Below are 12,736 nucleotides of genomic sequence, written 5' to 3' on the forward strand. Positions count from 1 at the left end.
AGCGCAGATTAATCCATTGCTTTCATTTTTTCCATGGTAACAATCAAACACAAGTCTAGAGTAAGGACTGTTTCACACATCCGTTTGTGTCCATCAGTCAAAATCCGCCGTTTTGCAAAAAAAACGGATCCGCCATTTTTCTTGGCGGATCCGTTTTTTTCCCATCGAGTTGCATTACCGGCGGAGCTTAACGGATGGCCATCCGTTGGATCCGTTTTTTTGCGGATCCGCCAAAATTTTGACATCCGCCGACATGCCCGAACAGACCATGCAACGTTTTTTCGGGCGGCAGGATCCGCATTTCTCACTGCGCATGCCCGAAAGACTTCACTCAGCCGCAAATTTAACCCTAAACTCTGTTCTGAAAAATTCTCTCTCTCTCTCTGGCAGCGATTCCTTTAAAATTTTTCCTTTGACGGATCCATTAAAATAACGGTCCGGTGCCAAACGTTGTGGTCAGTACAGGAACGGATCCGTTATCCGCCATTTTAGCGGATTTTGACTGACCAAAAAAAACTGACGTGTGAAACAGGCCTTAGGCTGCGTTCACACATGGTCAAGCCCTAAGACTGCAGCGGCCTCAACCACTAACTCCTCATTAAAAGATCCCTAAATTTTGCAAGGAAACAGATGTTTTGTTTCCAAATCTGCACAGTAGATGTTCTGCAAAATCAAGTGATGTTATGTGTGAACACTGCCCAATACTGCAGTCACACCCTCTTACCTTAATGCCAATTGCAAGTTTACACAGGACATGCGAGAGTAAGGCTCCATGCTCCCCGTGACTCAGCCATATGCTTAGGTAACATGACGCTACACATAGCGACGCTCCAGCGATCCCGACAACGATATGACCTGGTAAGGATCGCTGGTGCGTCGCTATATGGTTGCTAGTAAGCTGTGAAACAGGCGAGGTCGCTGGTGCGTCACAAAATCTGTGACGTTTCAGTGATCTCGCTACGTGTGAAGTACCCCTTAAAGGGTTATTCCTAAAATAACACTTTATCACCCATACATAGGATTGGAGATAACTTGCTGCTGATCGATACGGGTCTGCCCTCTGTTTTCCCCTGCCAACTGTGATACTAGGAAACTAAACATGGGCTGTCAAGAGATACATTCTAAATGGAGCTAGGGTGCACGTGCTCAAGCTCTACTCCATTTACTGTCAATTGGACTGCTGTAAATAGCCAAATACTGCATTCCGCCAGTCCCATAGACAAAGAATCCAAGAAGAGGGGAGGAAAAAAAAAAAAAAAAAAAAAAAAAAGAGCATAGTAAATCAGTAGATAGTAATAGTACATGTAAATAACATAGAATACTTAGTTAACACTATTTTGATTTAAAAAAAAAAAAAAAAATCATAAAAACCATCCAACCACAACAAGGTGACCCACTGGGACGGTCCTAACTTATCTCTAGTACAGGGTTCCCCAACTTCAGTCCTCAAGGCCCACCAACAGGTCATGTTTTCAGGATTTCCTTAGTATTGCCCAGGAGATAATTGCATCACCTGTACATTATAAGGGAAACCCTGAAAACATGACCTGTTGGTGGGCCTTGAGGACTGGAGTTGGGGAACCCTGGTCTAGTACACTTACACTGTTTGACACATGGTAAGGTTTTAATACTAGGAGACAGATTAGGACCATCCCGATGCGTGCACCTTGTCACGGCGGGATGGCTTTTATGCCTTTTTGATCAAAATATTGTTAACTAAGCACCCTATGTTATTTCCATGTGTTAGGGTATGTTTCCACGTAGCGCATGTTTTCAGGATTTGCTGCGTATTGAACGCTGTGTACAGCCGCAACATTCAATCCGCAGCGTCCAGATGTTACAGCATAGTGGAGGGGATTTTATGAAATCCCATCTCCACTATGCGTGCAGGGACGCGGGTGACACACCGGAAATTATGGACATGCGGCGCGTCTTTCCAGACCGTAACATGTCCATTTATCTTGCGGAGACGCTCTGTCTCTGCAAGATAAATAACCTAGTCTATAGATAGGATGCAATGATTCCGCATGTGTTCAATGAGCACATGTGGTATCACCGCGCGTACAACAGGGGCGGCGCTTTGGGCGAAGCGGGGTTTCCAGCTGAGGGATTGTCTATGAAATGGCCACAGTGTGAACTTGTTCTTACACTTTGCATGTATACCAACTTATAGGCCAGACAATGAATGAAGCAGAGGTCGGGCATTTGCACCTTTGCTCCGTCAGGATGGAGCTGCAGATGCCCGCACTCGGAAGGTTGCAAAGACCCAATCTCAGGATCGTTGCTTTTCAATGGTCAGCCCTCCAGCGATCAACACGCATCTCCAATCTTCTGTATTGTGGATAGCTTTTGCTTTTTGGAAATAACCCTTTAAGATAAATTAGAAATGTTGCTAGCTTATATTTTACATGTACCCTTCATCTAAAGGAGGCCAATAGCGTTAGGCAGCTGTCATGCCTACAGATGTCAGGATACCTTTTTTCTGAGGTTTAAAAAAAAAAAAAACCTTCATAAACGGGGTCATCACAAAAATCAGAATACTGTTTGGGATAGATTTATTCACAAATGTGATACCTGTCAACCTTCGGAGGGATACATCATGAGTGTACACCTCAGATGAAAGGCTTGAACGCTGCGTATACACAGCCTATGACTGCAGGATCAGCCCAGAGGTGCCCAGCAGACATTACACTGGAGAGCTTCACGAAAGGGCAAAGTTCATTCACTTTTTAAAACTTCAACACATTGTAGCAGTGAAAAAAAATTAATGCAATTTCAATCTGCACTTTCCCTCCAGGAATCATCAGTCAGTATATATATTATATATATAGCATTACACACACACAGGCGATATCGTGTCTGCACAGTGCGACAGCATCCAGGCTGACGGCAGTATATGGCAGCTTGTACTCCGGTCCTGACTCCTGCAGAGAAGGCGCAGAGGCTTTGTAATTCCCCGCAGTCCTGCATGGTTTTAGTCCACTCAATCTCACATCTGATAAACTCTGATGAGAACGTATTTAGGAATAACCCTCATAATTGGAGGGAGGGGGGTGAATGCCCCTATCAAATATTTTTTCTTTAAATTTAAAAAACCGTGTCTAGAAATATTTGAAGAGGCAATTTGCATAGAAATATGTGGGAATTTGTCAGCGGTGCTGGATTCCAGATCTTCACAGCATTTGTCACAGTTTGTGATTATATTGATTGGTATCCTCCAGTTGTCAGGGAGGCTTCAACGCAAGTGTTAAATGTCAGCACGACTTGTATCTCGCTACCTTCTTATGTACCGATTGTGTTCTGCCAGAGTACAGATGTCACTGAGCGCAGCTCTGCAGGAAGTGGCAGACTTCTACTATAGAAAGATTTCAGTGTTGCTTTCTATGTGGCATCTATGGAGAGCCCAATAGTTGCCATTTTTTACAAGTTTACTTTTAGGCTGCGTTCACACGTCGCGGTTTTTTTGCGTTTTCGCGGCATTTTTTAAAACGCGATTTTGCCGCGAAAACGCAAAAAAACAGCATCCCATGCAATCCTATGGGATTCCGCAATGCTGCGGATTTTCCCGCAGCGGAATAGCATCACGGAAAAATACCCAGCATGCTCATTATTTTGCGGAATAGCGGCAATCCCGCACGCATAGGATTGCATTGTTCCGCTTACTTCCAGTATGTGGCTGTGCCCACCATGCAAAAAGTAAGCAGAACATTTGCAGATGGTACCCACGGTCCGGAGGAGAGGAGACTGTCCTCCGGGCTGTGGATACCATATCCCTTAAAAAAATAGAATAAAAAAAAAAAAAAAAAAAAAAAAAAAAAAAAAAAATCGGGTTATATTCACCTTCCAGCGTCCCGCGCAGCCTTCCAGGGCCTCGGCGATGCTTCTGTTCCCAGTAATGCCTTGTGAGTCCTTTGATGACGTCGCGGTTTCACGATAATGTAGCAGTCCCTATTCCTAGCTACATTCCATTTTTTATTTTTATTTTTTAATTATTTTTAACATTATATCTTTTACTATTGAGGCCGCATAGGCGGCCTCAATAGTAAAAAGTTGGTCACACTCGTGAAACACTATGTTTGACGAGTGTGAACAACCTGTCAATCAGTTCTCCAAGCGATGCTACAGATCGCTTGGAAAACGCTAGCATTCTGCAAGCTAATTACGCTTGCAAATCGCTAGTTTTTCCGCGGGAAAATCACGGGAATTTAAAATGCGATTTTCCCGCAGAATGGAATTCCGGAATTCTCGCGATAACTTCCGTGAGAGTTCCTCTACGTGTGCACATAGCCTTAATCTGAACATTCTGGTTTATCCAATCTTAGTAAATCAGGTAGTTGCTTAAATTTCAATAGCTAAAAAAATAAATAAAAATAATTTCAGGTGGGATCCAATGATAGAAGAGTCATAGCAGACAACAGCATATTTCAGTCTCTGGTGGAAAGGCTCTTCTGTCTGATTAGTGTATAGGACACAGGACTCGCATACAAAGCTTCAGCCTCCGAGACCCACCACAGGACCATTGTGTAAGAGCGGATCATAACGGCAGCGCTAAGGCCGGATTATGTCCATGAATACACACATCGGCTTGTACAGACAACCATGCCTCCAAATTTCGGTGTCGGAAATCCGCACTTGAGCACGGAATGGTATCCAACTTCTGACATATCACAGAAAAAATTAAGCTTCAGTAGTTGTAAGGTATAGCCCACACCTGGCTCCATGCAAAATTCATGGGGCACATGCAGTATGCGACAACAAATGAACACCCTGTTTTTTATTCTTTGTTGCAAATATCAGAAGTTGTGATCCATGAGGGTTTGAACTCTAAAAAAAGGTTGTGCTGCCAAATCAATCAGGTCAACTTTCCTAAAATAAAGATTATGGGCAAAATAAGACATGTACCATATATTTAGGATGCCTAGAAAAAGTGAACCGGGGCAAGAATGGCGCCTCAAGCAGAACAGGGCTGAAGCCCATTCTTAAGTGGTGGTGTTACCTACTGATCTTAAAGGGAATCTGTCAGTAGGTTTTTGCCACGGGCCGCTTAGTGTAGTTTCAATAATCTCCTGCTGATAAAACAGTGACTATCGCTAGAATAATAAACCTGCTGCTTGTAGTCACCCACACTCATGAGCTCTGTACAACTCTGCCTCCAACACGGATATTACAGAAAAAAGCTGACAATACAGAGCCCAGCATTCAAAGCACTGCTAGGTGAGCGGAGTTATACAGAGCCCAGCATTCATAGCACTGCTAGGCGAGCGGAGTTATACAGAGCCCAGCATTCATAGCACTGCTAGGCGAGCGGAGTTATACAGAGCCCAGCATTCATAGCACTGCTAGGTGAGCGGAGTTATACAGAGCCCAGCATTCATAGCACTGCTAAGTGAGCGGAGTTATACAGAGCCCAGCATTCATAGCACTGTTAGGTGAGCAGAAATTCAGACAATGCCTGCCTTAGATCAGGTGACATTTATTACAAGCTGTAGCCCTCGAAGTCCGGCCGAATGGTGCTGAAGCCTCAGGGCACCGATTATAGTCACATGCATTCAGTGCTGAAGCAGCAAAATAAAGGACCGTTTTTGAGGCTGACATGGCCATGCTCAGGCCTGGAGGACACATGCTGCCCTGTAATGCAGTATATTTGTTGTGTGTCCAATTACGACACTCAATTACTCCTCAATGAAGCTTGTAATCTGGGGAGCGACAGCAAGGGTTAATTCAGACGGACACATTAATGGGAACCCGAATATGCAGCTCTACAGCGAGATCCGTTCCCCTGAAAAAGTTCTTTTTCAGGCCATGTCCCCAAGATCAGGATATATAGCAGCACATTGGACACTGCGGCACAACACTGCCATATCCTGATCCTGCGCACATAGCCCAAGGAGTTTGTTTCATTTGCATAACAGGATCCAATTCTGTTTTCCTATGCTAAAAAATAGGGGATGACACAAGCAGAAGTATGGGAGAGACACATGACAACATAGAATCCAATGCAAAACAGAGAAAAAGTGTGATCCTATGTCATCAAAATGATAATCATATGATTGTTAAAGAGTGAGTCATAGCAGTGTCACACTCTCACTTGTCCAAAAGGAAGCGGCTGCTGATCGGCACGAGAGCCCTGCAGCCAATCTGCAGCCATAATATAAAGCGAGCAGGTGCCGGCATCGCTACACCGGCGTCCGCACTGGAGGAGAATAAAGCTCCTATTATTATACATGGGGGAGCTATAGTGATTAAGAAAGAGTGGTATGAGTAGTGGAGACCCCCTTCATAGATCCATTCCCATGTGCTTACATGAGAAATTCAGCAGCGCTTCCAAGCTCTTTTCTGTACAGCTTGTAAGTGCTGCTCTGACACTGGTTATAATAGCTGAAATGCACTTTTAGCTTCTGATCCTAAATTGCTTCTGTGCTGCAGAAAGCATACAGGTGGATCGAAGAGCGCACAGTGATACTGCGGTTTCAAACTGTCAATCAAGCAGGAGCATCCCCACCTCTAGCAAGCCAGGAGCAGTGCGCTCCTGCAGAAGATCATACATATTCAGAAGGGCAGCTGCTACCTATAACGAGCATCAATCGATGTGCTTGACCATATTTCGGCTGACCACTGCCGTGTGGATGGAGGCCATTGATCGGGAACAAGTGTTTATAAAGGGAACCTGTGACCAGAAAAAAAAAAAAAAAAAAGGCTGAGCGTTCAGCTAAGTGCAGGCACCAGGCAGGTTGATAATGCTATTAGCCTGTAGATTAACCCCATATCTGCAAGCTAATAGCGCTTTATTTGGTGACAGGTTCCCTTTTAATGGCTCATTCAGACATCTGAGACAATTGGTCCGAGCACAGTCTGGCCGCGGCTCTCCCGACCCCAGTATGACAACTTCATATATTTCTAAGAAGCGGTCACTGGTGGGTCAGGAGAGCGGTGGCCAACCTGTGCATTCCGGCCCGATCTTGGACCAATTTGCATGGACATCTGAATGAGCCTTTAAGAAAATATGTCTGGTCAATTCGGGCCCATGGAAAAGCACCTATAAAGGAGCACTCCCAGCTCCTTTTGTTTTTTCTTATTGCCCCCTCCATTAGCCATTATTAAAGTGTGTACACTATGTACATAATACTTACACACCGCCGTCTTCTACAGTTTCCAGCGCTGCCCGGGTCCACTACTGCATCATGTCACTGCAGCTGTGACCAGACGGAGCACACAGCGTCTTCAGGGTGAAATCTAAATCACATTTTCAATATAGGTCTAGAAGGCTCCGTACAAGGCTCTCATAGGCTCACATTAAGGAATTAAGGCAGAGTGTGAACAGGCAAGAAAATGCTGTGGTCACATGATGCAGCAGAGGACCGGAGCAGCGCTGGAAACGGCAGCAGGCAGCAATGCGGAGGAATTTTTATGCACACAAATAGCAGAAAGGGCATTAGGAAGGCTTCTTCCAGGCCCATCTAAACTGGGCCATTGGAAAAAATAAGATGACACTAGAGCTAAGTGTTGAGTTTGTTTGTACAAATGTCATTCTAGCAACAATTGCAAACATCACAGTAGGAAAAAAAACACTATGTAAATACACAATAAAAAAAGGGTTTTTTTTTCTAGTTTTTGAGGTTAAGTTGATGTGAGACAGGTGTGTACGGAGGCAAGCATACAGTGTGTCGGTGACCTCCACACACCTGTCACAGAGGCGTTAACACCACGTCCAATCTGATACATGGGGAAATGGAGGTTACAATGTCTGTAAACTCCCAAGTGTATACACGGCACAGCGTAATTGATGGAGAGACACAAACCCCCCATGAGGCACATCCCCAACATCATGTCATAGGTGGAGAGATTTGCTGCAGATTTTCGAGGGGGATTACCCATTGGAAATCTGCATGCAGAGACAAACAATAAAAACGAATGAAATTTTACAGATTTTTTAAACTTAAAAAGGAGTTTTCCAGCTTCGGAAAACCTGTCCCCCAGCAGCAGTTTGTTTTTGGGGAAAAAAAAAAAAAAGGGATTCACTCACCCTCCCTGGGTCCAGTGCAGAGCTTGCACCGCTGCTCCGAGTGTCTGTTATTGTCTGCAGCCGACAACAAGTTTTGCAACTTGTGCCATTATCTGAGGCAGAGCCGTCGCTGGCCGCAGAGCTGCTAACAAGATGTGAACCCTGCAGACAATAGCAGGCACCAGATACTCAGCACTGGACCTGGGGGAAAGCTGCAGATTTACTTCAGTGGGGGTTGTACTAGAGATCCTGAAAATGGCCACCACACAGGGCAATCTGGCTCTATATACAGTTCATTTCCGGCACCATAAAACTTGCCGTCATCTAATTAGTGGGGGTCTGACATATGCAGCCCAACCAATCGTTGGCCCATCCAACGGAGAGGCCAATAGTAATAACTTTCGGACGAGCCCTTTAAGATGCCCTACATTCATCGCAGCTGCTGATTGCGGATGATAACTATTGTATGGCCTTAAATTGTCCGATCTACATTTACACCACCTATTAGCTGGCTTACTTTTAAATCACGGTAGAAAAATGGAGCAGATCAAAGTGAAATTTGGTGATTTTACATTTAAACACACAATTCATAGATTTATCCTACAAGTGGGGCACAAAGTGTCCAAACCTGTCACACACTCAAATTAAGCCAGAATTCTGCTACGTAAATCAGGCTCCGAATACATCGTATACAGCGCAGAAACAAGACTGCAATGTCTGCCGAGGGTGGCAAAAGATTCTCAAAAAAACAAAATGACAGCGGTCATCCACTCAGAAAGCATTGATGACCTCTGAATTGGAGAAGTCATCGATATATCACATTGGTGGTGGCCTGATACCGGCGGCCCTATGCAGCACACCGCCAGAAGACGGATACAAACACATGGAACAAAGCTGCACAACTCCAGTCAGTGTAGTGGCCGCTGCCGAGTGCTGCAGAATGGTCACCAATATCTGCGCAATCTGATGTCTAAATCAATATATTCTGACTGTTCAACCCAGTAAGAAAATAAGGATTTTAACACAATATGGAAAACGTCCATGGGATTTCATGTCACGCTGTGAATATTTAGTAGTTACCCAATTTGCCAGATTTCCACTTCAAAATCAGAAGTCCAGATTCTCATATATGTGGCCCCCAAACATCTGGACACAATCGCTTGTCTGTATGTGACCGCTCAGATGTAGTTTCTAGGTAAAATGTGCACTATGTGGCCATCTCTTGGGCAACTATACATCAGGGGAATAGGAGCCCTTAATACCAGTTTAAAATTCGGAAAAAAAAGTATATATGGGTTAAAGGGAATCTGTGAGCAGTCCGATGTAGGGACAGAGTGCTGGATTCAAGTCACATATCTCTTATTCAACTGCTTGGTGCGATTTTGATAGAATCCGTTTTCTCTGATGTGGCAGTGCTATGAATGCTGAGCTGTGCATAACTCCGCCCACCCCCCTGATTGGCAGCTACCTCTGTACACTGAACATTGTCAGCAAGCAGCCAATCAGTGGTGGGAGCGGGGTTACACTGATACTGATTAGCTGGACTACCTGGCATAAAACTCATAGTTCTGCGCTGATAATCTCCTGCTGATAAAACACTGATTTTGTTGAAACTACAGCACACATCCTGATAGGTGACATATTCATGGAATCAGACTCTCTGTCCCTACATTATGCTACTCTCAGATTAAGTAGTAGCAACCTGTTTACAGATTCCTTAAAGCGGGCCATACACATTAAATAACTGTCGGCCTATAACACGGTCTATCAACTTCCATCGCACACAGACATGATCAACCTAGATGAGCGTGCATGTGTTCTCAGTAGGTAGAGGGGAAAAGCTCCAACTGCTGGAGAGATCTGACGATGGTTTATCTTCCCTGAGAACAAAAGGATCAGCAACTTGAAATGAAGTATACCCTGATTCTTATCTCCTCGGGGAGAGCCCCCATTCACCAGACGGTGGGCTCGGCAGCCTAGCATCTAATGTGGTTAGCTTTGGTAGCCATCTCTACATTCTGCATTGTCCAATGTGGTTTATAAGCATTGTGAGAACACCCATGGTCTTCAGTGGAGACCCCAATTCTGGATGAAACACCTAGAAGCACTAGAGGAAGATGTCCAGGGAAGAAGCCCATCGGGAGACGGAAGATCGCATTATGTGTGTAGGGCAAGACGACCCTACTCCAGCTACTGGATGACAGATCAGCATGTGAAGTCTCACACTGCAGGAGAAATGCTGCAAAAGGGGGTCTGACAGCACCGTACTCCATTGGGAGGGAGAGCTCCTCCATAGATGTCCGAACCTGCAGATCAAGGTGGAGGAGGAGGTGGCGGGGGTCTCTGGCAGATCAGTGACGTAGCTATCTAATATCGGGGTCCAGGATCTTATGACACCACTGTCCAGTCACTATGGGGTAGTATGTTCAGATTTAGGGCAGGTGCTGCCCCCTGTGCTGGTGGCAGGTCACATACAGGTAGTCATCGGTGAGCACCGCCTGCAGCAGTAGTGTGTGAGCTCCTGGGACCAGTGACTGGTGCACCGTGTTCTCAGTGCTGCCCCCTGTGCTGGTGGCAGGTCACATACAGGTAGTCATCGGTGAGCACCGCCTGCAGCAGTAGTGTGTGAGCTCCTGGGACCAGTGACTGATGCACCGTGTTCTCAGTGCTGCCCCCTGTGCTGGTTGCAGGTCACATACAGGTAGTCATCGGTGAGCACCGCCTGCAGCTGTAGTGTGTGAGCTCCTGGGACCAGTGACTGATGCATTGTGTGCTCAGTGCTGCCCCCTGTGCTGGTGACAGGTCACATACAGGTAGTCATCGGTGAGCACCGCCTGCAGCAGTAGTGTGTGAGCTCCTGGGACCAGTGACTGATGCACCGTGTGCTCAGTGCTGCCCCCTGTGCTGGTGGCAGGTCACATACAGGTAGTCATCGGTGAGCACCGCCTGCAGCAGTAGTGTGTGAGCTCCTGGAACCAGTGACTGGTGCACCGTGTGCTCAGTGCTGCCCCCTGTGTGGTGGCAGGTCACATACAGGTAGTCATCGGTGAGCACCGCCTGCAGCAGTAGTGTGTGAGCTCCTGGGACCAGTGACTGATGCATCGTGTGCTCAGTGCTGCCCCCTGTGTGGTGGCAGGTCACATACAGGTAGTCATCGGTGAGCACCGCCTGCAGCTGTAGTGTGTGAGCTCCTGGGACCAGTGACTGATGCACCGTGTGCTCAGTGCTGCCCCCTGTGCTGGTGACAGGTCACTTACAGGTAGTCATCGGTGAGCACCGCCTGCAGCTGTAGTGTGTGAGCTCCTGGGACCAGTGGCTGATGCACCGTGTGCTCAGTGCTGCCCCCTGTGCTGGTGGCAGGTCACATACAGGTAGTCATCGGTGAGCACCGCCTGCAGCAGTAGTGTGTGAGCTCCTGGGACCAGTGACTGGTGCACCGTGTGCTCAGTGCTGCCCCCTGTGCTGGTGGCAGGTCACATACAGGTAGTCATCGGTGAGCACCGCCTGCAGCAGTAGTGTGTGAGCTCCTGGGACCAGTGACTGGTGCACCGTGTGCTCAGTGCTGCCCCCCGCTGTGTGCACTCACCGGGCCGGAGAATTCCGCGGAGCTCCGGATCCGATCTCCTCCGTTCTTCTCCTCTCAGCCCGTCCGCTGCCTCTTCTCCGCTGTCGCCTCCGGTTCACACCCTGTGCCGCTATTGGTGAGATTTCCATCCGAGTCCAATTCCAGCCCGTTCCCGCACCGTCCAGATTCTTTCTTTCCCACTCTCAGCCTCTCTATTCTTTTCTCTTCCCCCTCGATTCCCCGACGTTATTTACACGCTAAACGCTCATTGGTTTGCAGGATGCGGAAGGTGGGCGTAGAAATTAAACCCGGACAGCTTATTGGATGGCGGAGGTGTCAATATTACTAGGCGAGAGTCCCCGCCTCCTTCATGTCTAACGCTCAGCATGTCGGCAGACATCAGCCTGTCAATCACAAAGTGATGTCTCCTATAACACGTTGGATTGGCTGAAGGGGTAAGAGAGGAGGAGAGATGCAATGATCTGATTGGCTTACTGCTGAAAACATGACCCCGCCCACAGAACATTGCAGTAATTTGATTGGGTCAGAATATTAGTTTACTTACCACACCTTTTTCCTGATTGGCTGGGCACGGTGTCAATGTAACGCAGACTTCAGACATGTTTTACACATGTTGCTGCAGTGCCTGTGCCTCTGAGCGCTGCAGGCGATCACTGCTGAGCCCCAGTCCGGAGTCTGCGCACTGCAGGCGGCCATACAGGGTCCGTGGGATAATGCTGGAGGTGTAGATGATGGGGGGCTGGCCGGAGTCATCAGCTTTCAGGAGATGTTTGCTCCTTTTTAGTGACTTTGGGATTCTTGTTCTGTAGATGTTTTGCTCCACTTTCATGTCTTTTTTGTTGTGTTTTGTTTGTTTTTTCATATTTCCTCAACAACTTTTTTTTATCCAAATGTTTTAGATTCATAAAATGGATTTTTCCCAAATGTCACAGATTTTGGACGCATCTCAGACTAACACCACACCCCCAGTGTAAGGTTTCTGGAAGACTGTTCAGTTTGGCACATTTTTTTGTTTAGACAAATGTGCGACTATTTAAATCAGGGTTCCCCCAACTCCAGTCTTCAAGGCCCACCAACAGATCATGTTGTCAGGATTTCCTTAGTATTGCTCAGGTGATAATTGCTTCACCTGTGCAATACTAAGGAAA

At 46.6% G+C, this 12,736-nt stretch overlaps 1 protein-coding gene across 8 annotated transcripts in view; it reads right to left on the reverse strand.

The window, feature by feature from the left end:
- FRYL (FRY like transcription coactivator) overlaps positions 1–11,869 on the reverse strand; it is a 387,434-nt gene extending 375,565 nt beyond the window's left edge. For all 8 annotated transcript variants that reach the window (XM_073583507.1, XM_073583505.1, XM_073583498.1 and 5 more), the window contains exon 1: positions 11,589–11,869. The gene's annotated coding sequence lies outside the window, so the exon portion shown is untranslated. The remainder of the gene's footprint in view (positions 1–11,588) is intronic.
- Positions 11,870–12,736: the final 867 nt, after the last annotated feature.

The sequence above is a fragment of the Dendrobates tinctorius genome, unplaced genomic scaffold, assembly GCF_039654945.1.
Source record: "Dendrobates tinctorius isolate UK_male_01 unplaced genomic scaffold, ASM3965494v1 ptg000079l, whole genome shotgun sequence".
Classification (NCBI taxonomy): Eukaryota; Metazoa; Chordata; class Amphibia; order Anura; family Dendrobatidae; genus Dendrobates; species Dendrobates tinctorius.